The following is a 23,669-nucleotide window of genomic DNA, read 5'->3' on the forward strand; positions in this document are numbered from 1 at the left end:
ACAGCTGCCTCCTCCCCACCCCACCCCCAAATTAGGGAGCTCCTATGTAGATAATAACTCAAACATGGCAAAAGTTATAGAATCTTGGATTTAGAGCCAGAAGGGACACCCTAATTTTACAGAAGAAGAAACTAAAGCGCAGGTGAAGTGATTTCCCCTTGGACACATATTGAGTTAATGAAATAGCTAGAGTTAGAATCCAGAACTGGTTGATGGTGGTAGTTTGAAAATGATATATGGTACAACAGAGGTATGTCCCTGGACAAGGAGCTATTTTAAAAGGTTCAATGTAGTTCCTATCAATCACAAGGAATCTGCATGGGCTTGAATTATCAAAACTAAAAATAGTTCTCTGGTTTTTTAGGATGAACTCTGTACAAAAGACTCAATTGCTTTGGAATCTAGCCCTACACCTCTTTTCAATGGTCAGGCCAAGGTATCAGGCCAGGAGGTTGGGTATGTCCAAGCCAGAGAACAACTACTTGTCATAAAATGAGGCTGGGCAGAAAGCCAGGTATGCAGAGATTGCTCTGTATTGATGAGAAAGGATGATTTATTCCTGGTCTTGGCCCTCGTCATAATGAGATTGCTACAGGAAAATAGAAGTGACATGAGGACACTTTTTGGATATGCATCAAGCCTTCTTTTTCCCATAGCCAGATATAGGCCAGTGATTTTCAGGGCCCTATTCTGATGGACAGAGAGAGGAGCTAATGTCTGGGTGGGGTCTTCAGGCCCAGAGACCCATTTTAGAAGCTGAATGTATGTGTGATAGGGGTACAGCTACCACAAATCTACAGTTGTGAATCTTCTTATTTAGGGCCCTGAATCAAAATACCTTTGATCTAGATTATTTTATATGTCTGGGGACTTTGTAGTTTTAGAACTTTTGATTTCATCACTAAATATGGCAAACAGATATTCCATTTCAGAATTAAGTTGGAAAAGTTTTCTTAGATAGACAAACCACATTAGGTGCTTACCTTCATTATATAAAAATGTTAGATACGAATTAATGCCGAAGTAAAGCACAGTTCTTAAAAATAGAATGTAAGCTTCTTCAGGGCAGGGACTATCTCAATTGTATATTTGTAACCCTAGTGCATAGATACTTAATAAATGAATTTTGAATAGATGACTTTTTAAAAAGTTTCATTGACAACCTTTTATTTTTACATTAATTTCTGAATATAACCCTCTTAACTTCCTCTACCCAGAAACCTTTCTTTTATAAGAAATATATTTTTGAAAAATTCTGCAGAAACAACCAAAACATTAGCCACATATGACAAGCTAGGTTTTCATAGAATGGGGGCTAGGTATGTTTGCATAGGTTATTTTCCACATAAAGGTCACATAGCTACTAGCATAGATGTGACTAGCTCAGGTTTTCTTATTCTCAGTCCAATACTCTACTAACTAAATCTTATTTCCTTCCTCCTTCATCTAACTTGATAATATCTTAAGGAAAGAGGGAGTAGGACACCAGTTTATGCATGTATATCCTCTTAAAAGCTTTTGAACTTTTGGAACAATTTCACCTACTATTAGAGGATTACAGAATCTAAGAGCTAGAGGCAGGGTGGGCGTTTCCTCTACCAATGAAATCACAAATCTAGACCAAAAACCTGGGGCGGGGGCTAGTTCCAGAGTTGTCATTTTCTTTTTTAAGAATTTTTTCTTCTTTGGAATCCTCTACCAATAATCTCCATAATCCTCCATCAGTGTTCTAATATCGCTACATTCTTGTTTGTCTTGATTAACTTCAAGTTGGCCGTAATTGCAGCAAGGTAATAATTTATTTTTTCCCTAGCTGTTTCCGTATCCCACTGCCAACAGGAGCTATCCCAGATCTTTTTTCTCCTTAAATCTTCCACACTTTTCCCTACTCCTAACCTTCCAGCTGAGAACCTTGTCTCATAATTTACTGAGAAATTAGATGACCTATTCCATGAGGTCTTTCTTCATTGTGAAATCTCTTGAAATCATTTCCTACTCTTTTCTTCCTTCCTTCTCTGATAATGAGGTGGCCCTTCACCTTGCCAAGGTTCACCTTTCCACACCTGCTTTTCAGCCCCTCCCTCCTGTTTTCTTTAATAGTTGACCCGCTCAATCACCTCCTCCCATCTTCAGTCTCTCCCCAGCTACTGCCTCCCTTAAGTATGGTTTCTGACTTTCTTATCTTTTGTGCAAATTTCATTTTTATAGTTATTTTATGTTGAAGAGGTAGGCAGAGGTCCATTGCTCTGCTGTTTTGCTGATAATATGACAGTGATTGGCAACTCAGATTCTAATGAAAGAGGGCTAGTGGTAGGATAGATTTTTCAGATCAATTGACAGGGACAAATGTCAGATTGGGAAGGGGAGGAGGAGACTTTCACAATGGCTGGATTGACTGACCTTAATAGCTTGTTATTTGGCAGAACTGGGGACAATATTGTACAGTGGGAAAAGTAGTGTCTAGGAGTGGGAACACCTAGGTTCTGGTTCTGGCTTTGACAGTCTTTCTGTAGAATATTAGAATTGAAAGGCACCTCAGACTTCATCTGGTTCAATTTCCTCATTTTCCATTGAGGAAACTGAGACCTAGAGGGGTGAAAGGATTTGCTTAAGGTCATATGCCTAATAACAAAAGAGCTTAATAATGATAACAGTAATAATCATGATAGAGTAGGGTTCAAATTCCAGTCCCTAGACTACTGGTTAAAGGTTCTCTTTTTTATGGTACCATAAGGGACAGCCTTATTCTGCCGATCACTTTCTCTTTCAGCAGGGTGACCAATGAGACAGTGAAACATTTTATGCTTATTCTTACTCATTTCTCTTTGCCTCCAAAAATCTAAAACAACATTAAAAAAGGATAGTGTTATTCTTCTGTAGCTGTGGTCCTGGTAGGAGTGATGATAGGAAGGTACACCTGCTCATCTTGTCAGAAACATCTCACAAGACCGTTTCTCCATCTTAAGTCAGGAGACCTTCTTTTTGGATCATTCAAAGGGACGGCTATTAAACTGTGACTGGAAGAAAAGATTTAAAAGGGATCATGAGGCTTAGTGTTAACATGGGCTATAAACTGTTAATTTCAGTTCTTCCTCTTGTTCATCATGTTATCTTGGATAAAAATATTTCTTGTGCTTTTCTCCCTTCATTTTCTTCACTTATAAGCAAAGAGAAGACCGTCCACTGGTATAATAGGCACTACATTGAACAAGGGTGGGAAAAGTGCTTGGACAAATATAAAGTGACTAAGAAGTTAATGGAACCAGACTCGAGAAGGAGAAGGAGAAGGTAGTCGGCTATGCTCTCTCGACTTCTCTACCCCATCTCCATCAGCCTTGCTTCTTCAAGTAGCCTCCTCCTCTGTCTCCTCTTCCACCTTCCTTTTATGTGTTGTGTACCTCAATTAGAATGTGAGCTCCTTGAGGGCAGACACTATCTTGTTTGCTTGTGTTTGTAACCTTAACACTTAGCCCAGCGCCTGGCACCTAGTAAGTGTTTGATAAATGTCAAAGTAAGAAAAGGTAAGTCTAAGTAAACTGATAGAGTGATGAGTGAAGCAAATTAGTGAAATAGGCAAGAGATTGGTGCAAGACTGAAGGGGAGATGGTTGTAGCTGTGGCTGTGCAGTTGTTGAGACAAAGGAAAATAATCTGAGTGGGGTTGTCTGTAAAAAGTTTTAAGGATGTATTTAAGGTTGAAGGGTCAAAAGCCATTAGTAGTTTTAAGAAACAAGGCTGAAAATCTCAACTATTAGGAGAGTAGGAGAAATAGTACCAGTAATTTGCATTGTGTGTGATGTTTATATTTTTTTCAATTATAAGCTGAACTGCCTCCCGGAAGAGAAGATTTAAAGAATCTTTCCCCACACTTCAGGTTGTTTTTCTGTTCTTAAATGAAAAAAGAGGTGAAGCTTCCATGGTGGGGGGGGGAGGGATCTGAGATTGAGAAGGAGAGATGACCCTTGTCAGGATTTTAGAGAGTGAAAGAGTGTTTTATAGAGGAAAAAGAGAAGGGAAAGGACAACTCTACAATTGGAATTTAAAAACAGATTTGAGCCTCTTCTGAAGAGGAGAGATCTAGATGTTCTTAAGGAGGAAGAAGCTACTTGTCCTTCAGAGAATGATACTGTAGAGTCATAGAGGTTCACCCAGGTCTGAGAATAGAGAGAAGAATAGTTATAGTTAGTGAGACTGTACTCAGGTGCAGAATTAAATTTCCATTTATTGATTCCTCTACCTTTCAAAGGATGAAATTTTCACTGAAACAGGTGAGGCAGCTATTTGTTGATTTGATTACATTAGAGAGGCCTGTTGTCTTCTCAACATAAGTACTAACCAAGACTTATCAAAACAGATCACTACTATCCACTTTTGGCACAAATGGCCCTGCCAGAAGGAACTTACAACCATTGCTGATGATTAAGAAATCTTGGACAAAGATACTGAATACCATAGGGGCACAGGCTTTAGTTTTCTCATTGTTGTTCATTGAAGGCAAGGGTAGAGGGCAGAATAGAAAAACTTATTTGGGGAGTGAACAGGTGGTGTCTGAGAATGGGATTTAGATTTCTGGATAATGGTTTACAATGTAGTGTTGACAAATTCTTGGTCAGAGATAGAGTATGGTTAACAAAGACATGGAGTGCAGTTAACAAAGGCTGGTAATGTATTTGCCAGGTGTCTTGAAAATCTAATCAAAAGCATTTTAAATAAAAAAGTGTAGGAGAGGGAAAAGATTGCTTATGCATATCCCATTAGTTAAATACTACAGATTAGCCTCAAAAAAGGGAAGAAAAATTATGGCTGAGATGACCAGAAATTCATTTGAGACAAAATTCTAGAAAGGAGACTAGTGAAACCCACGGCCTCAAGTGTTTGACAGATAAACATGCAAAATTTAGGCTACAAACAGCAGGAACCAGATGTCTTAAGAAACTATTTTGGCCCCATAGGTGTCATTGAGAATTGGTAGAATGTAACATTCAAAAGAAACAGGATGGTGGGATGGGATAACATTGTATTGTTAAGATGGGATATTCATGTGAGGAAATCTAGGAATTAGGGGGATGAAAGTGGAAAAAAAGGAATAATAGGAATGATTTTGTCATTGGAATATACTACAGATCACCAGTACAGAAAGAGAAAATAGATGAAGAGAGAAACAGACCAGGACCCTGACATAGAGCCCAGATATGTGGCCAGGGATGAGAGACTTTGGTTATCCAGACATCTCATAGAGCTCTCAGGCAAAAGCAGAATCACTGATAACATCTTTATTTGCTTCAGTGAAAATGTCAGCCTTTGAAAGGTAGAGGAACCAATAAACGGAAATTTAATTCTGGATCTGATTCTTATAAATAGGGAGGAATTGGTTGCTGGAGTAGAAATGATGGCAACCTTAGGTAGAAGAACCACTCTACCTTACAGTTTGTAATAGAGAAAGAGAGGAAATCCAAGCACAGTCTGGCTTGTGCTCTAGATTTTACTGAAAGCATATTTCAAAGATTCAGAAGAAAGATAGGTAAGATCTAAAATGGACTAAAATACTTCAAGGGAAGTAAGTATAGGAAGAATGGGAGATGCTCAAGATTGAAATTTTGGGCTTTGGGCAAAAAAACCCCAATAACCCCTCTGGCCCTCAATTTCCTCATCTGTAAAACCGAAATATTTGTGCTCAATGACCTCTAGGTCATTCTAGCTCTAAATTTGTGATCTTATGAATGATCTTATCAGCATTCATTTATTAGATAGTCACTATGTGCCAGACATTGTGCTCAGCCTTCACTAAGTCTCCTTTACATCCCTGTGAGGTCAAGTATCGTCACCTCCACTTTATAGTCGAAACGGAGGCTCAGAGAGGCTTGCCCAAGTCAAATGCTGGTCTTCTGACTCCAAATTTTATGTGTTTTCTACTGCATAATGCATCCTCTAATTGAATTTTCATTGGTTATTAAATTCCTTCTCCCTATTGCCCTTCTAGGGCAGCTAGGTGGCACAGTGGATAGAGTGCTGGAGAGTTCAAACCTAATCTCAGATACATACTAGCTATGTGAGCCTGGGCAAGTCACTTAATTCTGTTTGCCTCAGTTTCCTCACCTGTAAAATGAGCTGGAGAAGGAAATGGCAAACCACTTCAGTATCTTTGCCAAGAAAACCCCAGATGGGGTCACAGAATCAGACATGACTGAAAATGACTGAACAACAACATTGCCTTTCTTCCCTCCAGGCAGAATGTTTGGCAGAAGAAGCTTACTCAAATAAGCAAATAAAGAAAGGCTCAAAGTTATCTATCCTCTTGAGAGCTCTCGTCAACTGAGGGGAGCCCTACGCAAAAATGATTAAGCCTTTCTAGCAGTCTTTCATTTATCTGCAATATTTAAAAACCCTAGTTTTCCCAGGCAAAAGGATACTACAAACAGTAAAGAAGTCCTACCTCCAATCTTAGGGATGTTATACTTGAGAAGACAGTTGTGCATCTTCTGATGCAAAAGTAGTAGGTGTTCAGGAGGTGAAATTTACAATGTTATAAAAAGAACACCACCTCAAATCTACATAGCATCTTCTCTTCAAATTAGCTTGAGTCCTTCCTGAATGTTGCCTCATTCGTCCTCATGACAACTTTGTGAGTCATGAATTCTTAATGCCCACTAACAAAAGGGGTACTAACAAAACAGGGCATTAAAGAATAGGAGACCTTGTGCTTTTCTCAGCAACCTAAAGGGCAAGGACAACTCCAGGGGACTCACGATGGAGAATGCTATCTTCATTCAGAGAAAGAACTGCGAAGTTTGAATACAGACTGAGGCACACTACATGCTCGCCTTTTCTGCTTCTCTTTTGTTTTTGTTTTTGGGTTGTTTTTTTTTGGTTCTGTTTCTTCTTTCTCATGATTCATTCCATTGGTCAAAATTCTTCTCCACGACTTGACTAGTGCATAAATTAATTCAATGCGAAGTTATACATGACAGTTATATGAGACTTCATGCCGTCTTGGGGAGGGAGGGGGGAGGGAGGGGAGAAAACCTGGAACTCAAAACTATGTAGAACCATGTGTGGTAAACTAAAAATAAATAAAGAAATTTATAAAAAAAAAGAATAGGAGACCTTTTACTTAAAGCAATATAGCAGGGCGGTTATGAAATTGTTATATATCCCCTACATATTCTTCATCTCAACCTTGTGCTCCCCTGCTTGATGTTTGCTCACTCTGTGGTTTTCTTAGCTTACCAGGGCTTAGCTGGAGAAGCTGTTAATCATTTTCTAGGTAGGTGATTTTGTAGGAGAGAAAGAGCTGAAGTCTAGAAGAGATCACTCCTGACTCTTCCAGTCCGCTCTGATATCTCCTTTCTCTTCCCTTGTAGGCCATAAGACATGGTTTGCATTTTTCTCTTGGTCTTTGATGCATATTAATCTTGCATCCCTATATGACCTTAAGTTCTTTTAAAGCAGGGAGATCTTTTTAATGCTAAGCGTAGCAAAGTGTGAGGCATGCTGGAAATACTTGCTGATGGAGAGATTCAAAGTTCACTGATTAAGAGTTTTCAGAGAGTCTTCCCTGAAGATCTAGGAACCAAGGTATCCTGACTCCTAGCTTGGTGTAGTGCTTGTGGGATGATACTAACTTTTTCTTGTTGGATCTTGGTCTACCCAACATTGATTCTCATTCTCCCGTTTGCTATAAACTTTTAACTTCACTTTTTTCATCTTTTTCAGTGGTGGAAGGATAGATTTGTCTAGACTTTAGGATTTCTTGACCAGAAGTTAGTAAAATGTCACTTCTAGTCTGACATTTCCTGCTTGTTCTTCCTAGGAAGTGGTATCATTCTTCATTCATTAATTCATTCACTAAACATGCCTTTATTAAATACTTACTTTGGATTTTAGTACCCTAGATTTAGAACCAGAAGGACCTTAGAGATGATCTAGTCCAACCCTCTGAATTTTATAGATGAGGGAAGTGAGGAGAAGAGATGTGAAGTGACTCTGTTCATCTATGTAAGAGGATGTGAAGGCTTTACAGAGCTTTATGAATGGAAATTATCTGTAGGAGTGAGAAGGAAGAGAAGGGCAATTTTGAGCTTCCATTGGAATCACATGCTTTGAAATTCTCATCTGTAAAGGGTCATGGGTTGCCATAGATCTTAAGCAACAAGTGGTCAGATAGTGTGTCTAGGTAAATTTCCCTTCATAGTGCCTAGATAAGCCTGTGAGTGGTTTAGCCTTTATTGGTAAGCCCTGTATTGATTATCAATAAGCCTTTTATTGATGATAATGCTACAAGGAATATACTGTTTTGTGAGAGTTGTTTCCTCATCACTTCAGGGCACCTAAGGGGAAAAATTTTTTCTGCCTGTCTTGTTGTACAAGTGCCATCTCTATCTCCCTTTGTTAATTGAGTAGATAAGTAGATAAAAGATTTTCAGAATCAATGAATCCTATGACCCTGGGAGAAGAAGCTTCTAGCTTTCTTACATATACACATATTCATCTATCTCTTATGTGTTATGGGGCTTCCTTAGCAAGGAAAGCATGTCTTTTGAGGAACATTATTACTACTAATTCTGCTTTGTTAATGAAGAATTGAGTTACTTGTAGATTACTGAATTAATAAGTCTGCAAACACTTATTAAATCCCTACTATGAACCAAATGCTATCCTAAGTCTTGGGGATACAGAGACAAAATTAGACAGTTATTGTTTTCAAGATGTTACAATATTATATAATATATATGTATATATATAGTTACAATATTGTATTATATCTGGGCCCTTAAAAGCTATCTAGTCCGATCCTTTTACTTCATGGATGAAGATTTTTTTTCATCTATAAAATGAGGAAGGGCAGACTTGAGTTGTCAGGTATTGAATTTCAACATGGTCACAATTTGGCAAAATCACCTTCATTCAGTATAGTAAATGTCATCATATTTCTTGCATATTTTGAATGTGAAGCACATAAACTTGAAGTTAAATGGTTTTGTATGGAGGTTAAAAGTACCATAATTTCTGTTGTCTTTCTCATTATTTTTTCTAAGTGTAATAAATATTTTTCTCCCCAAAATCTGCAGCTTTAAAAAGAAACTAAAATAAGTATATTCTGAGCTGAGAGTTTGAATTTTGAACAATTAAATTTAACTGTCTTCAATTTTTTGTCTCTAGTTTTTTTAAAAAGTGAAATAATATCATTTTGTCACAATTAAATATATAATCAGTTTGAAAGGAAAATCCCCTGGAGCAGCTAAAATTAGCAAAGACAATATAAATAATTTAAGTAATCAAAATACAGCAGCACAAAGTTAAAAAGTCCAAATCTAGAAAATATATTTTACTATATTTAGCATTGTCATTTAATAGAGCTGTTACTGATGAAGAGGAAAGAGTGCTGTGTTTAATTTTATGACAAATATTTTGGCTGCAGACCATATGAAACCTAATAAATTGAAACACTATCTTGAAAGTGCACCTATGGAATACATTAAAAAGATAAGACACTTTTCCCAGAGAAAATTAGATAAAGCAAAACCAAACTTAAAAAAAAAAGTCTGTGGCATCAAAAGAATTGCTTGCATTACGTAATGTAAAAAGCCTCATTTAATAGAAAAAATACTGATATTACCTATAGCTGATTGATATAGTGGAAGCAGTGCCTGGCAAATCACATGGAAAGCCCTTCAAATGTTTCCAATTTTTGAAAATGTAATGGGAAACCTAGGTTGCTGAAGACCTTTGTGATCAATTAACTAACTGAAAAACTAAAATCTTCCTACTTAGTATTGCAAATGGATGAAGGAACAGATGTTGTTAAAGATGCTTATTTGGATAATTATGTACTATATGTTGTTGAAAATTATATTAGGGAAGCTTCGTTACTTTGGAAACCTATTGATGGCAATGCTAAACCAAGAAAAAATTTCAAAGTAATTTGTCTTTTACTGAAAAAAAGATATAATGTGGGAGAATTGTGCAATGAGAACACATTGGATCCTTCACAGACAATCACTTGTATTAAGAAATAAGTAAGGAGCTACAGATGGTTTTTAATTTATTACAAAAGTAATTAACTTTATAAAAATAGGTCATTTAAAAAAAGGCTCTAAAAAGTGAGTGACAGTAGTGGTGTGGAGCATAGGGTATTTCAATATTATTGCAAAATGTGCTAACTTTATCAACCAAAGTACCTTGAGGGGTATTTGAACTAAAAGTAGAAATTGCCATTTTTCTTATTGCTAATGATAAAAAAAACAAATTCATTTTTGAAAGAAAAATTCATTCTAACAATTTGAATATTTTGGTTGATTTTTAAAAACTGAGCAATTTAATCAATACAAAGTCTTCAAATCCATACTTTGATTCAGAAAGCAAAAGTTACTGCATTTATAAAAAATTTAGAGTTATGGATAAAATGACACATGTTAATTTGCAATTCAAACAGAATCACCCTGAAAATGAAATAGCTGAAAAGAAAGATCTGCTAATTGATCATTTGAACAATCTAATGAAGCTGTTCTCATTTCATTTGAAAGACCTAAACATTTTTATGTAAATGGATAAAGAATCCATCTGCTATGGACAAATGTGATAATTTTCATCTTACTCCACAAAAGAACAGTTAATAGATTTTTCTTGTATTTACCTTGAAACATGAATTTGAATCTGAAAAATCTTACTTTGGCAGGGCTAGAGGCAAATAAAGAGTTCTTTGGTTTATCAAACAATTTTGATACAAATATTACTACTGTATATTACACCATATTCTTGTTAAGTAGGTTTTTCTATTGTAGATGTTATAAATAAAAATAGTCTCAATTAGTGGTGGAAAAGAATTATAAGTAGTAATGTCACTAATGATATCCATCCATCACATTATTATTATAGTACTAATATTATTATCTGACAGAATATAGTATAGGTGAATAAAATAACTGCTTTTTACAGTTTAATAAAAAATATCAGAATGTAAATTTTCCTCTTTTAGAATCACAGAAATTATTTTCTGGACAAGTCCAGTAGCAGTTAGGATGATGAAGATGATATATACCTCATCCTGTTCCCACATGATTTTTATTTCTTCTGCTATATCTCTGTATTTTAGAAACTTTAAGTTGCGTGTAATTTATATTTTATTAGCACTTGGGATAATCTCTGTTAAAAACCTCATTCTTAAGTTTCAAGGACCAATATTACATCTAGACCACTGTGAGCAAAAATTCTCTAGGTGATCATGTTTCTGTTCCAATACAGTTATATCTAATATTGATAAATACATTGAATCAATATATTAGTATTGACAAATCATTACTTCATATACATCAATATTTATATATATGTATTCAAAATGGATTTATTCATCCATAAGAACTTAAGAATAATGTTTTAAATAGATTTTATTGTACCAGATATTCATAACCTCCCAGCTTCATGGAACAAAAAAAGCTTTCAAAGTACAGAAGAAATTATGTAGGAACAGGATGAGGTACACATTATCACATCATCCTTTCTCCTACTGGAATTGTACCAAGGAAGACTTCATTGAGACTCTGGAAGGTGAGTTTACATTCTGATACTTTTATTCAACTACAAAAAGCAATTACTTTATGTACAGGCATTAAATATAAAGGCATAATTGGCTAGCCTTTTGTCCCAGGACTGTTTTTTTTATCAGAACTTGATAGAATAAAAATGATTTTTTCAAAAATCACCACCATAACAGTAATAAGTAGGAGTAGTTGGAATAGTTATGAATATGAAAATTACAAAGGATTTTATCACTAGTTATCTATATGTGTTATTTTATGTTTAAGATTTTTGTTTTAAATTACAATTAATTCTTATTTTATTTGAATAAAACAAAAGCTAAGAAAATTATTTGTGTAGATGGTTCTGTGAAATGTGTATTGTATGGGTGTAACTTTTTTTTTAAACATAAAGTTTGGAAGCCATCTGACTAAATATGTCTATAGCCCTTCCAGACGTAATATTCCATATATTCACTGATACTATCTTCTTAGTTCCTTGCGATTCTTCACCATTTAAAGAACTGAACATTTGCCAAGGAATTTCCCACTCTTTTTTCTATAACAGATGTAGAATTTGTATTACCTGGGAATAAGAAGTGCTTTAAAACACTTAAGAATAAGCAGGGTTAATTTTGTAGAATTCAACTCATTTCAACAAATGTTTATTAAGGGCTATTATTTATTATGTGCCAAGCTGTGTACTGGACATTGAAGATAGAGAGATAAAAGGAAAACAGCCTTTGTCTCCAAGGAATATATATTTACTTAGAGGGATTAGGGTGCAGAAAATGCATACACAGATAAGAAAATACAAAATACAAAATAAAATAAATATAAAGCGATTTCTGTGTGAGGAAATCAGGAAGACATATTGTAGGGTTGACGCCTGAACTGAGCCTGAATGAAAACCTGGGTTTCCAAGAGGAAGAGGCAAGCAGAAAGTCTATTTTAACATGGAGGATAGTTAGGTTTGATCCACCTTGTGAATAATACGAAGTTTGTATTTTATTCTGTGGGTAATAGAAAGTTGTTGAAGTTTCTTGAGTTGAGGAGTGGCAAGAGGAGGACAGGTTACCAGTGCAAATGATATCTTCTTTCCATATAAAAGGATATAAATTCTTTAGTGTAATTTAGGCCTGCTTAGGACAAAAAAATAGGCCGAATGACTTCATGAATGTAATTTTAGCCCACACATTAAATGGATACATCTAATGGAAAGAGTGCTGACCAAAGCCATGAAAAGTCAAGAAAAATGGGTTTGAATCTTGGCTCTAATATATATTAGCTATGTGACTCTGGGCAAGTCATCTCACATCTCTGATTATCTTAAGACTGTATGTAGATCTAGAGCTGGAAGGGATCCAAGAGGCCTTCTAGTCCAGACTCATTTTTCAGACAAGAAAATTAGGGCCAAACAAGGTTAATTGACTTCCCCAAGGTCACATTTGTTTTTGTGAGTGATTGTTTTCAATTGTGGTCAACTCTTCCTGGCCTCTTTTGGAGTTTTCTTGGCAAAGATACGGGAGTAATTTGCCATTCTCCAGATCATTTCAGAAATAAGGAAACTGAGGCAAATGGAGTTAAGTGACCTCCCCAGGGTCACACAACTAGCAAGTGTCTAAGGTCAGATTTGAACTTAGGTCTTCTTGACTTCAGTTCCAGTGCTCTCTCCATAGTACCACTTAGCTGCCCTGCCAAGGTCACATGGTAAGAACCAGAGGTGGCATTTGAAGATCATAATGTGTGCCACCTATCTCACAGGGTTGTTGTAAGAAAAGAATTTTGTAAACCTTAAGGGCTGTAGAAGTGTGAGCCATCATTATTTTTCATGCGTTTTGAAAGGTACAGTTAACTTTGCACTTGAGAAAAATCATCTTGTTCTAGTGCTTCAGCTCTATCATTTGCTCTGTGACCTTGGGCAACTTACACAATTTGCCTCATTTCTGATTTTTCAGTACTCTCAAAAGCTTCCTATCTTCCTTTTAAGGTGTCAGTCTGTGTAATAGTTAGAAACAGTGTTGTCTGGATACTGTTGGGCACTAAAAGGCAGGAAAATTGTATTTATTAATGTATCAGTTACATACAGTTCATAACCTGTTGCTGACATGTGGTTCATACTCTTTGCCATCTCCTGAAATAATTTTATGTGGAAAAAAATTTAGAGTCCTAATTGTGGCATCAAGTTTAGGTTTTTTTTCCTTATTCAATTGCATTCAGTAAACTTTTCTGAGAGCCTACTAGGTGCTGAGAAAATGCAGATACAGGTGAAATTAAGACATGGCATCTGACTTCAAGACTTCCAGTCTTTTGAGGGAAATAAAGCTCCAATGTAAGTAGAATGAGATAAGTTAGTAACAGAAGTTTTGAGAGTTCAGGGTAGGAGAAGAACAGGGAAGAGGTTTGATTTGATCTGTGCCTGGAAGAATGGGTAGGCTCCTGACAAATGGAAATGGGTGGGTGGGGGGGAAGGATGTTCCAGGTTTTGGAAATGCAACAGATGTGCTCAGTGAACAATGACTAGTAGCCTACTTTGGCAGTTCTGTAGACTACCTGAAGTATGGTAATATGAGATAAGGCTGTTGGGGCTTAACTGCAGAGAACTTTGAAGGTGAGGCTGCACTTTTGGAATTTTTCCATTCTATCCTTTACTCCTGCTTCTCCTTCCTATATTTGTCCGTTTTTTTCCTTTTGTCTTACATCTTCCTTGCCTGGAACTTGGGAAGCTAAGAGATCATGAAATCTCAGCGTAGGGGTAAAGAGATGAGTTTTATTACTTTATCTTTGAAGTGTTTAGCTTGGTGAACACAGCTCCTTTACATTGTATTAACCTCCCTCTCTCCCCAAGATGACTTGATATCCAGTTTTGTGGACCAATTGAGTATGACTTTATATTCATTCAGCTTACTCATGATTCAACCCCCTCATTTTATAGATGAGGAAATAGACTGTGGGAGGTTAAATGACTGGCCTATGGTCACACAGCCAATAAGTGACTGAGGCAAGATTTGAACTCTTGTCTTTCTGATTCCAAGCCTACCCCTCTATACGTTTTGCTCCCTACAACTCACTCAAGGTTCCTAAGAGGGATAATGTGGATTATTGGTGAATACGTCAATGGGAGCAGTGTGGAATTGTCCAAATAGCCCTAGACCCAGAATCAAAAGGATAGAGGTCCAAGTTCTTGCTCTGCCATTCTCTTACTGTGTGATCTTGGTCTTTTCTCTCTGCGACTCAGTTTCCTCCCCTGAAAAATACAAGGTGGTTCAGCATTGTAGCTCTCCACTGGGTTGGACGATACGACTGTAGCCTCATGGAAACAGACAAATGCTATGGTGAGGCAGATGAATCTAGGGAAATGAAACATCAAGTTTCGAAAAATGATCCTAGGATTATGGCCTAATTTTTTGTTCTATAATAATAGAACTTTGCTATTATTCTATAATAATGGACTTTTCTGGGACAAAACCGAAGTGATATCTGCTCTGGAATGGAGGCATGTGAATGTGTTTGAGGAGCTGAATTCAATAAATAGTCAATTAAAGAAAATATATTATTAAACACTGTCACTGTGCTAGCTACTGGTAACACATAGACAAAAACAAAATGGTCCCTGACCTTAAAAAGTCTGATCTCCTTGGGATGTACTATCTCTCTATCTATCTATCTATATCTGAATATATCTGAATATATACATATATAATACATTATATATACACATACAATATTTCATACACACAAAATTAATTATATGTTATATATAATACATATGTGTACATATACATATATAATACATATATATATATATATGCACACACACATCTCCAAGAAAATTTGAGGCATGTGAAAGAACTATAGAGAGAAGAGGATTTAACAATTAAGAGACATTTATGAGAGTTTATTTTAGTCAGGAAGGGTGTGTGCTTGACCAAAGATCTGGATATCTCCTGGATGTAATCACAGGAGAGTAAATTGTCCATTGCCTTTTCAGATGACAGTGTGGTCTCAGGTATACCCTTAGCACTAAGGTGGGAGATGTCATAGATGTGATGTTTCTTTTTTTTCCCTTGGGGATTGGGGAGAAGGAAAATGATGTTGGGTTTGTTGTTAAGGTTTATAGAAAGGGGAGATTCAAAAATGTCTTCTGGCACAATCCAGTTGCCTGAGGAGTTTGGCAGGCAAGTTACCCTCTCTGAGTCAGACTCTCCTTTCACCTCTTCCCCTGGATCATAGATTGATTTTGAAATAGCTTTGGCACCCTTTTTTGCCTTACTTGGCTTCTGAGACTTTCCAGTGGACTAGTAGTAGATGTTAATGGTATTTTAGGGGCATGATCCCAATAGAAGACAATGGATATTTGTCATTGATCCAATTTCAAATTGTAGACATCCTGAGTCTGAGGCTGTAGCTACAAGATTTCAGGAGCATAACCAAGGCAGTGCAAGCATAAGTTTTCGCAGGTACCAAGTGGCAGGGAGTCGGGGTAGAGGGGTGTTGCTAGAAGCGTAATCTGGGAGAAAAGAGGAAGAGAAGAGGCTGTTTCTTCTCCTCATGGACTTCCCTTTCTCCTGGTACCTTGTTCTGCTTTCCAGTCCCCTCCTACAGATTTGCATTCTCTGGGGGATGGCTTTCCCCCAGCCCCACCCAACTAACTTTGCCCCAGGGAAGAGGATCCCTTCCTATGAATCAAAAGTGAACAAGGCTCTGGAGCTGAGCCACGTTCCTCACTCCAAATCATCAACAATTCATTGTGGCCTTTTCTCAGGCTGTTTCTCCTTTCTCCTCTCTACCTGTCCAAATTTTAGTCTTCATTCTGGTCCACACTGATCTCTTCCTTTTCTAAATGCCTGCAGTGTTTATTGTCTGTATCATACAACTTGGCACTTATTTAAATATGGTCTTAGGTTGTTCCCTAATTATTCTATGCATATTATTCTGGATTATAAATTCTTTGAGGACAAGGACTGTTTACTGCTCTTCTCAGAGGCAGTATGGTATAATGCAAAGGCTATTGAATTTGCAGCCAGAGGACCTAACTTTAGGCCCCAGCTTTGTGTAACTTTATGCAAATTACTTAATTTCTCTATGCCTTTTTAAATAATGTTGTTTTGTTTTGTTTTTAACTTGTAAAATAAGGGTATTGGCCTACATGACCCCAGAAGTCACTTCCAGCTCTAAGTCTTTCCTATACGCTTTCCTATAATATTTAATGTTAGTTTTGTGAACATGGTAGGTGATTTTAAGAAGTACTTGGTGAGAAATGAAGTAATGTGACAGAAATAGTGCTGAACTGGACATCAAGAGACCAGGACTATAGCTTTGTTCCCACTGTTCACTGGATATGTGATTTTGTGGAAGCTTCACTTCTCTGGCCTGCTGTTTTCTTACCTGTAAAATGAAGAGGTTGTACCTGATGGTCCCTAAGGATCCTTTTAGCTAATATGTTATGATGGATTGTAGGATAAGCAAGTGAGCTTCTGGCTGTTTCTACCGTTGCCTCCTTTTTTCCTCTCCCTTTTGTGTACCTCCTTATTCCCCCCCCCCCCCCCACAGAGTATAAGCTATTAAGATGATTTCACTTTGGAGCTACTTCTTGCTTGGCTGTCCTTCCTTCCTTCCTTCTTTCCTTCCTTCCTTCCTTCCTTCCTTCCTTCCTTCCTTCCTTCCTTCCTTCCTTCCTTCCTTCCTTCTTTCCTTCCTTCCTTCCTTCTTTCCTTCCTTCCTTGCTTTCTTGCTTGCTTTCTTCCCCAATTCCTTCTCTCTCCCCTGACTACCTCATTGGGGAAAAAAAAGAAAAAACAAATTCTTGGAACAAATATATATAGTCAAGCAAAGACAAATTCCCGATTTGGCCATGTCTGGAAATGTATGTCTTATTGGCTGCCCATTTTTATAGGAGCCTCAAGGCTCAGGGAAAGGTCACTGGCAATTCGTGGGAGGGAAAAGAACTAAGGATTTTGTACTAATCCTTTTGTGAACAGGTCCCTTTCCCCAATCTGTAAACTATTGTTTGTGTTCTTCGACAGTGTCTTCATGGTTTTGATAAACAGCGTAATCATTTGAGGAAAACCATTTCAATTCTAATAAGAACACTAGTGGTACTAATGATGTACATGATAGCATTTTAATAGAGTTCCATAATTTACCAGACTGGGAAAAGACTTAGAAAAACACTGATCGAACCTCTAGAGTCTCGGGTTTCTAGTGAGCAATTCAAACAAACTGGTCCTGCTTCCTGCCAGCACAAATAAATCAAGCGCAAACTGTTAGATTTTAACTAAATTGTACAAATAGAATGAGTTATGTGATAAGAATTCTTATTATATAGGGAGACACCTTATTGGAGGTGATTTGATAAAGAGAACCAACACCTGTTTGCCCCATAGCTGACTGAAACAATAGAAATTTAACTTTCCTATTTGCTTTATTTTACTGGCTTCTGTGAATTGACTTGCCTTCGGTTCTCTCAACTGCTAGATATTCAGGGTGTCCTGGTTATATAAGCAGTAGGGTCTGAGCCTGAAATCAAAATTTGTTGGGTGATTTTCTGAGATTCTAGGCAAAGTCTTCTAAGAATATTTTGTACCTTAGTCTCACCATAAAGAAAATGGGCATGATGATAGTAGCCTGTTTCTAATGAGTAGTGGATGAGGAAATGACATTTCTGAGTGTTGATTACTAGAGGAATGCTATTTGAGTGTACAGTATGGGGAAGGGGAAGCATTTATTCTTACCCTTAAAGCTACACTAGAATAGAGTTCAGTGTTGTCTGGAAGTCAAGTATTTATTTGTCAAGTGTTTGAGCAGAACTTGGCCATCTTCTTTGAGAATGCTTGAATCAGTTATCTGCCAAGCAATGAGTCCCTGGAAAATGTGGTGACTACTCAGTGAGTGGGTTGCTGAGTTATGATGAGCTCTTAGAACTTCAGTCTCCTGTCTTGGCCAGTTGGCACTCACTATGCTCCCAAATTGACATTCAGAATTAGGAAGAGTATGTCAGGGTCCTGATGATGCCAACCACCTGGCACTCTGTTCTCCAAGGATAGGGAATTGGGAATGAGCTCAACTCTTCCAGTTCATATGGGCGATTCTGGGCTGGAGCACAGTTTTATTATCACCCAGTCTTTGGACTCTAGAGCAGTATAAGCCACAACTCTGGACCAATGCAGACACGCCCATGAATGGGTCATTCCCACACACCACAAAATAAACACAAGGGGAGAAAGACCCAAACCCTAGTATTGGATATGACATCTACATAGCCTCTCTTTTCCACTCCCTCTTATAAAGTAGTCTTGTGATCATTTATAGTCCAGCATGGTCAGTGACAAAACCAGTCTTATTCTCCCTGTATGGCTCCCCTAAACACTCTAGAGGAAGTGTGGGTGCAATCAGCCTTTAGTCTGCTCCATTCTGTCTGTATCCCTAGTATTGCCACCTCCATGCCGACCTGTGCCCCATTTCCCCTACAAACTCAGAAAGTCATCAGGCAGCAGAGATATAGAAATGTGTTTCTGGTGAGTAAGTAGCATTTGGTTATGATAGGAGAGGAGGAAAACTTCAAGGAGGTGCCTTTCATCTTTTAGCTCTATTAGTGCAATAGTGTTTGCTACAGGTTGTATTTTTTTTTCTTTCTTGAAACTGTATGTCTCATCCTAGGTGGAAGTACAGCCACTCATGGCTTGATCCCAATTCTGTTTGGTACAGAAGCTTTAAACTCTTTGGTTTTTCTGACCTGGACCATGGTGTTCACCCCAACTTGGGTTCACTATATTAATGTTGGGCTTAGTGTAGATGCTCATGCTTTATCCTCTGTAGCTCAGAGCTCAGCTACACCCTCCTTCAGCCCCCAGAAGAAATTACAAGCATGTGCCTCCATGCGTGGCCTGCTTCTTGTGTTTCAGAGGACTGACCAACTCCAACAGAAACTTCTTAAATTAGCCTCACCTAGTTTTCTGAAAGCATCAGACTGCGTGAGAGTTTCATATGGCTAGGAAAATGCACACATGTTACCTTTACTGATGTCTCCTTCTCCCTTTTGCACCTCTTCACTGACCCTGCTTATAGCAATAGAGATTTCTTCTTATCTCTCTCTAGGTGGGAAAAAACCTTTTATACCTTTTATCATTTGTAGTAAATGCTCAGAGTTCTTTTTCATGTTTCTTGTGGAAGCCAAGGAAAAATTCCCTTCCCCTCCACGTTCTACTCCTCCTCTAGTCTATCTTTCACACCTCAAGACTAATCTGTTTTAAATGCATATATCTGATGGTATTTCTCCTCTGCTCAAAAGTCTTCAGTGGCTCCCTGTTGCCTACATTGTTGTTGTTCATTCTCGAAGAGAACCATGACATGAAGCGGGTGATACCATGACATGTAAGTGAATTGAATTTAAGTGAGGGAGAGCTGTGCAAAGTCATCAGCCTCACATTCTCCTCTGGAGCCAGCTGGGTCCAGTGGCAATATATAAATCAGGACAACTGGAGATGGCCCCGGATATGGTGGGAGGCATTGGCCTTTTTAAGTTAAGGTCTGTGGCTATCAAATAAAGTTCAAACCCCATTGCCCGGCATTCAAGGCCTGGCACAATCTGATGTCATCATATATTCCCTTGCCCTTCTCTATGTCCTCTTTGCAGCAGCCAAACTGGACTACATATTGCCCCTGTGTCTGCCCCTCACCTTTTCACCTCCTTGCTTTTGTTTTCATGCCTGTTGAATTCCTGCTCACCCTTTAAAGCCCAGCTCAAGTACCATTTCCTTCATAAAACCTTCCCCAGGCCTCCCTCCATAACAACTTTCACCCAGGCAGGTCCTCCTATGCCATGACAGGCACTTGGCTTCACTCTGTGAGCTTAAACAACAAACACTGTCATAACATGGCAGAGAGCCTACTCTTAATCTAGCTTTGATTTTTAGAGCTCTGGCAAATGTGGGAAACTGGAAAATCATGAAGTAGAAAGAGCATCGGATTTGGACCTGGGTTTGAATTCCAGCTTGGTTGCTGACTACCTGTCACTTTAGGCAAATTAATTCACCTGCCTGGGCCTTAGTTACTTCATCTGTAAAATGGTAATACTCGGCACTAACTACATCATTGTGAGGAAAGTACTTTGTAACCTGCAAAATATTATATGAATGGGGGGATTCTTCTTATCATGAGGAATGTAAATGGCTCAGAGCTGGGCTGTCCAACCTTAGGTTATCTTGGGGCAACATTAAAATAAAATAATTATCTGAGGGCCACACCCAGAATAAAAAATACAGTACACTAATAAAAAGTGGGGGGACGTCATTAATACAACGGGCTAAGGCACGAAGTGCGAAAGCAAACACAAAACGACAAAGCGACAAGACAAGAGTATAAAGATAGGTGCATACTGACTAGTCTGCATCATACAGACGTCAGGCATCCCACAGATTGATTAAAAATTCCATGTGATATGTTCCGTTCATAATACTGCTTAAAAACACCAAAAAAAAAATCAACATCAACGGGATTATTTATTAGTGATGGAATTAAAAATTCTAATACGCATTCCATGCAAATTATTATTTTATTTTTTCGCTCGTGGAAATTAAAACCCACAGGCGGGCCTTATAAAATCGCACTGCGGGCCGCATTTTAGACAGCCCTGGCTTAAAGCCATTTCTCTAGTTGCAGGCCTAGAGGGGTTTCTGCCCTCTGTAGAAGTGCACCTTGGAAAGTCTTACTTTCATCATAAGCCTGATTTTCTGATTCAGAAGCATCCGAGAAGGTTTGGCTTTCCTGACCAGGAGCGTGTCTTCCTCATCTGAAGTTGACCTAGGAGCAAAGAACACCTGCTGCGTGCCCCTGGTAGTACGAATTGTGAACGACATGTTAGGAATCATTTCCTAACATGTTCCAAGGAATCTTTCCTTGTTGACAAGAGAGAGTTCAGACCAAAATGCTTGTTTGCCTTGAATTTTCAGCGAGATAGATTGTTATGTGATTGGGCTTAGTGGGAGCGCAATCTTTTAGTGCTTGAGGTTAACTTGTGCTCCCCACAGGTGGATTGATTCCATCTGGTTTTTTTTTTTTTGTTTTTTTTGCTGCACTCCAGGTTTTAAGAGAAAGGAAGGCAGCAGAAATTTTCCTAGATGTTGCTGTTGCTGCTTGCTTTGCAACTGCAAATTGAGCTCTTCCTAATGAGAATGTGAGCCACACTGGTGTTTGATGTGTCACCAGCTTCATGTGGTGGGTGGATTTTTTTCCTTCCTTATATTTTTTTCCTGATTGTTGTCATTTCATCCTGGACTAATTGAATACTTAGTATTGTTGCTGTCTTATACTGCTGCTTTTGTTTATCTCATTTCTCAGCTTCGAGCCTAGCCTTTATGACTGTATATATCCCTTGCCCCTGCCTCTTGGTTTTCTGCCCTGCAGGTTCAGCATGTTAACCACGGAGTATATCCTTTCAAGCTTATTGTCCTCTCTTGGAACTCCAGGGAGGTCGCACTAAGTGCGGTGGGATTTAGTTAAATTACTAATGTAAAGGAGGCATAAGGGAAATGTAAAGAAGTATTTACAGCAGCAGTGTTTACGTTTCTTTACTCTTTAAAAAAGTAGGAAGAAGTTCTTTAGTCAGTTTAATTGAATTATAGGGTGGCTCTCTATTGGCTGGCTAAAGGATCAGCAGCACTTCTGATGACCTTTCAAAATGTTGTACAACTGTCCAGCTCTTCATGACCCTATGGGCCATGGCATGCCAGTCCCTTCTCTACCACTTCTCAAAGTCTGTCCAAGCTCATGTTCATTGTTTTCATGACACTATTCTGTCCATCTCATCTTCTGCCGTCCTCTTTTCCTTTTGCCTTCATCTTTCCCAACATCAGGTATTTTCCAATGAATCCTGACTTCTCATTATGTGGCCAAAGTATTTAAGCTGCAGCTTCAGTATTTGACCTTCCAGTGAATAGTCTGAATTAATTTCTTTAAGTATTGATGGATTTGATCTCCCTGCTGTTCAAGAAACTCTCAAAAGTCTTCTCCAGCACCTTAATTCCAAAGTGTCAATTCTGTGGCACTTAGTTTTCCTTATAGTCCAATTCTCACAGCCATACGTTGCCACTGATTGTACAGACCTTTGTCAGCAAGGTGATGTCTCTGCTTTTTAGTATACTGTCCAGGTTTTCTTTTCTTCTAAGAAGCAATTTAATTACATGGCTGCAGTCTTTGTCTGCAATGATCTTTGAGCCCAAGAATGTAAAATTTGACACTGCTTCCATTTCTTCTCCCTGTTTTCCTGGAAGTGATTGGGGTCAGTTTCCAAGATCTTAGTTTTTTTGATGTTAAGTTTCACCCAGCTTTTACACTCTCCTCTTTCACTCTCATCAAGAGGCTTTTTAATTCTTCTTCACTTTCTGCCATCAGAGTGATGTCATCTGCATATCTGAGACTGTTGACTTTTCTCCCAGCAACCTTAATTCCAGTTTTTGATTTGTCCAGTCTGGCATTTCACATGTCCACTGAATATAAATTAAGTTAGAACCAAACATGAAATTGATTGGTTCAAGATTGGAAAAGGAGTATAACAAAGCTTTATGTTGTCACTTTATTTATTTAATTGCCTGTTATTCCATATAGCTTTTGACTTACTACTTTAGCATTCCAATCCCCCATGGTGAATGTGATATCTTTTTTTGGTGTTATATCTAGAAGACGTTGTAGATCTTCTTACAACTGATCAACTTTGGACTCTTTGGCATCAGTGGTGGGAACATAGACTTATATTACTGTGATACTGAACAATTTGCCTTGGAGTCAAACAGCTACCATTCTGTCATTTTTGAGATTATGCCCCAGTACTGTTTTTCTTACCTTTTATTGACTATGAGGGCTACTGCATTTCTTCTAAGGGATTCTTGCCCACAGTAGTATATGTAATGATCACCTGAATTAAACTCATCCATTCCTCTCCATTTAAATTCACTGACACCCAAGATGTTGATTTTTTTTTATCTTTTCATCCCGTTTGACCACGTAGATCCCACATTCCAGGTTCCTATGCTATATTGAGCTTTACATAGCATTAGACTTTATTTTTGTCACCAGACATACCCACAGCTGAGTTTCCTTTCAGCTTTGGCCCAGCTGCTTCATTAGTACTGGAGCTTCTTGTAGTTGCCTTCTGTTCTTC

General features: G+C 37.9%; 1 protein-coding gene across 4 annotated transcripts in view; it reads left to right on the forward strand.

Moving 5' to 3' along the window:
* Positions 1–23,669, forward strand: part of CACNA1C (calcium voltage-gated channel subunit alpha1 C) — a 1,048,429-nt gene that overhangs the window by 288,107 nt on the left and 736,653 nt on the right. The window lies entirely within an intron of this gene.

Source organism: Trichosurus vulpecula, chromosome 5 (assembly GCF_011100635.1).
Source record: "Trichosurus vulpecula isolate mTriVul1 chromosome 5, mTriVul1.pri, whole genome shotgun sequence".
NCBI classification, from domain to species: Eukaryota; Metazoa; Chordata; class Mammalia; order Diprotodontia; family Phalangeridae; genus Trichosurus; species Trichosurus vulpecula.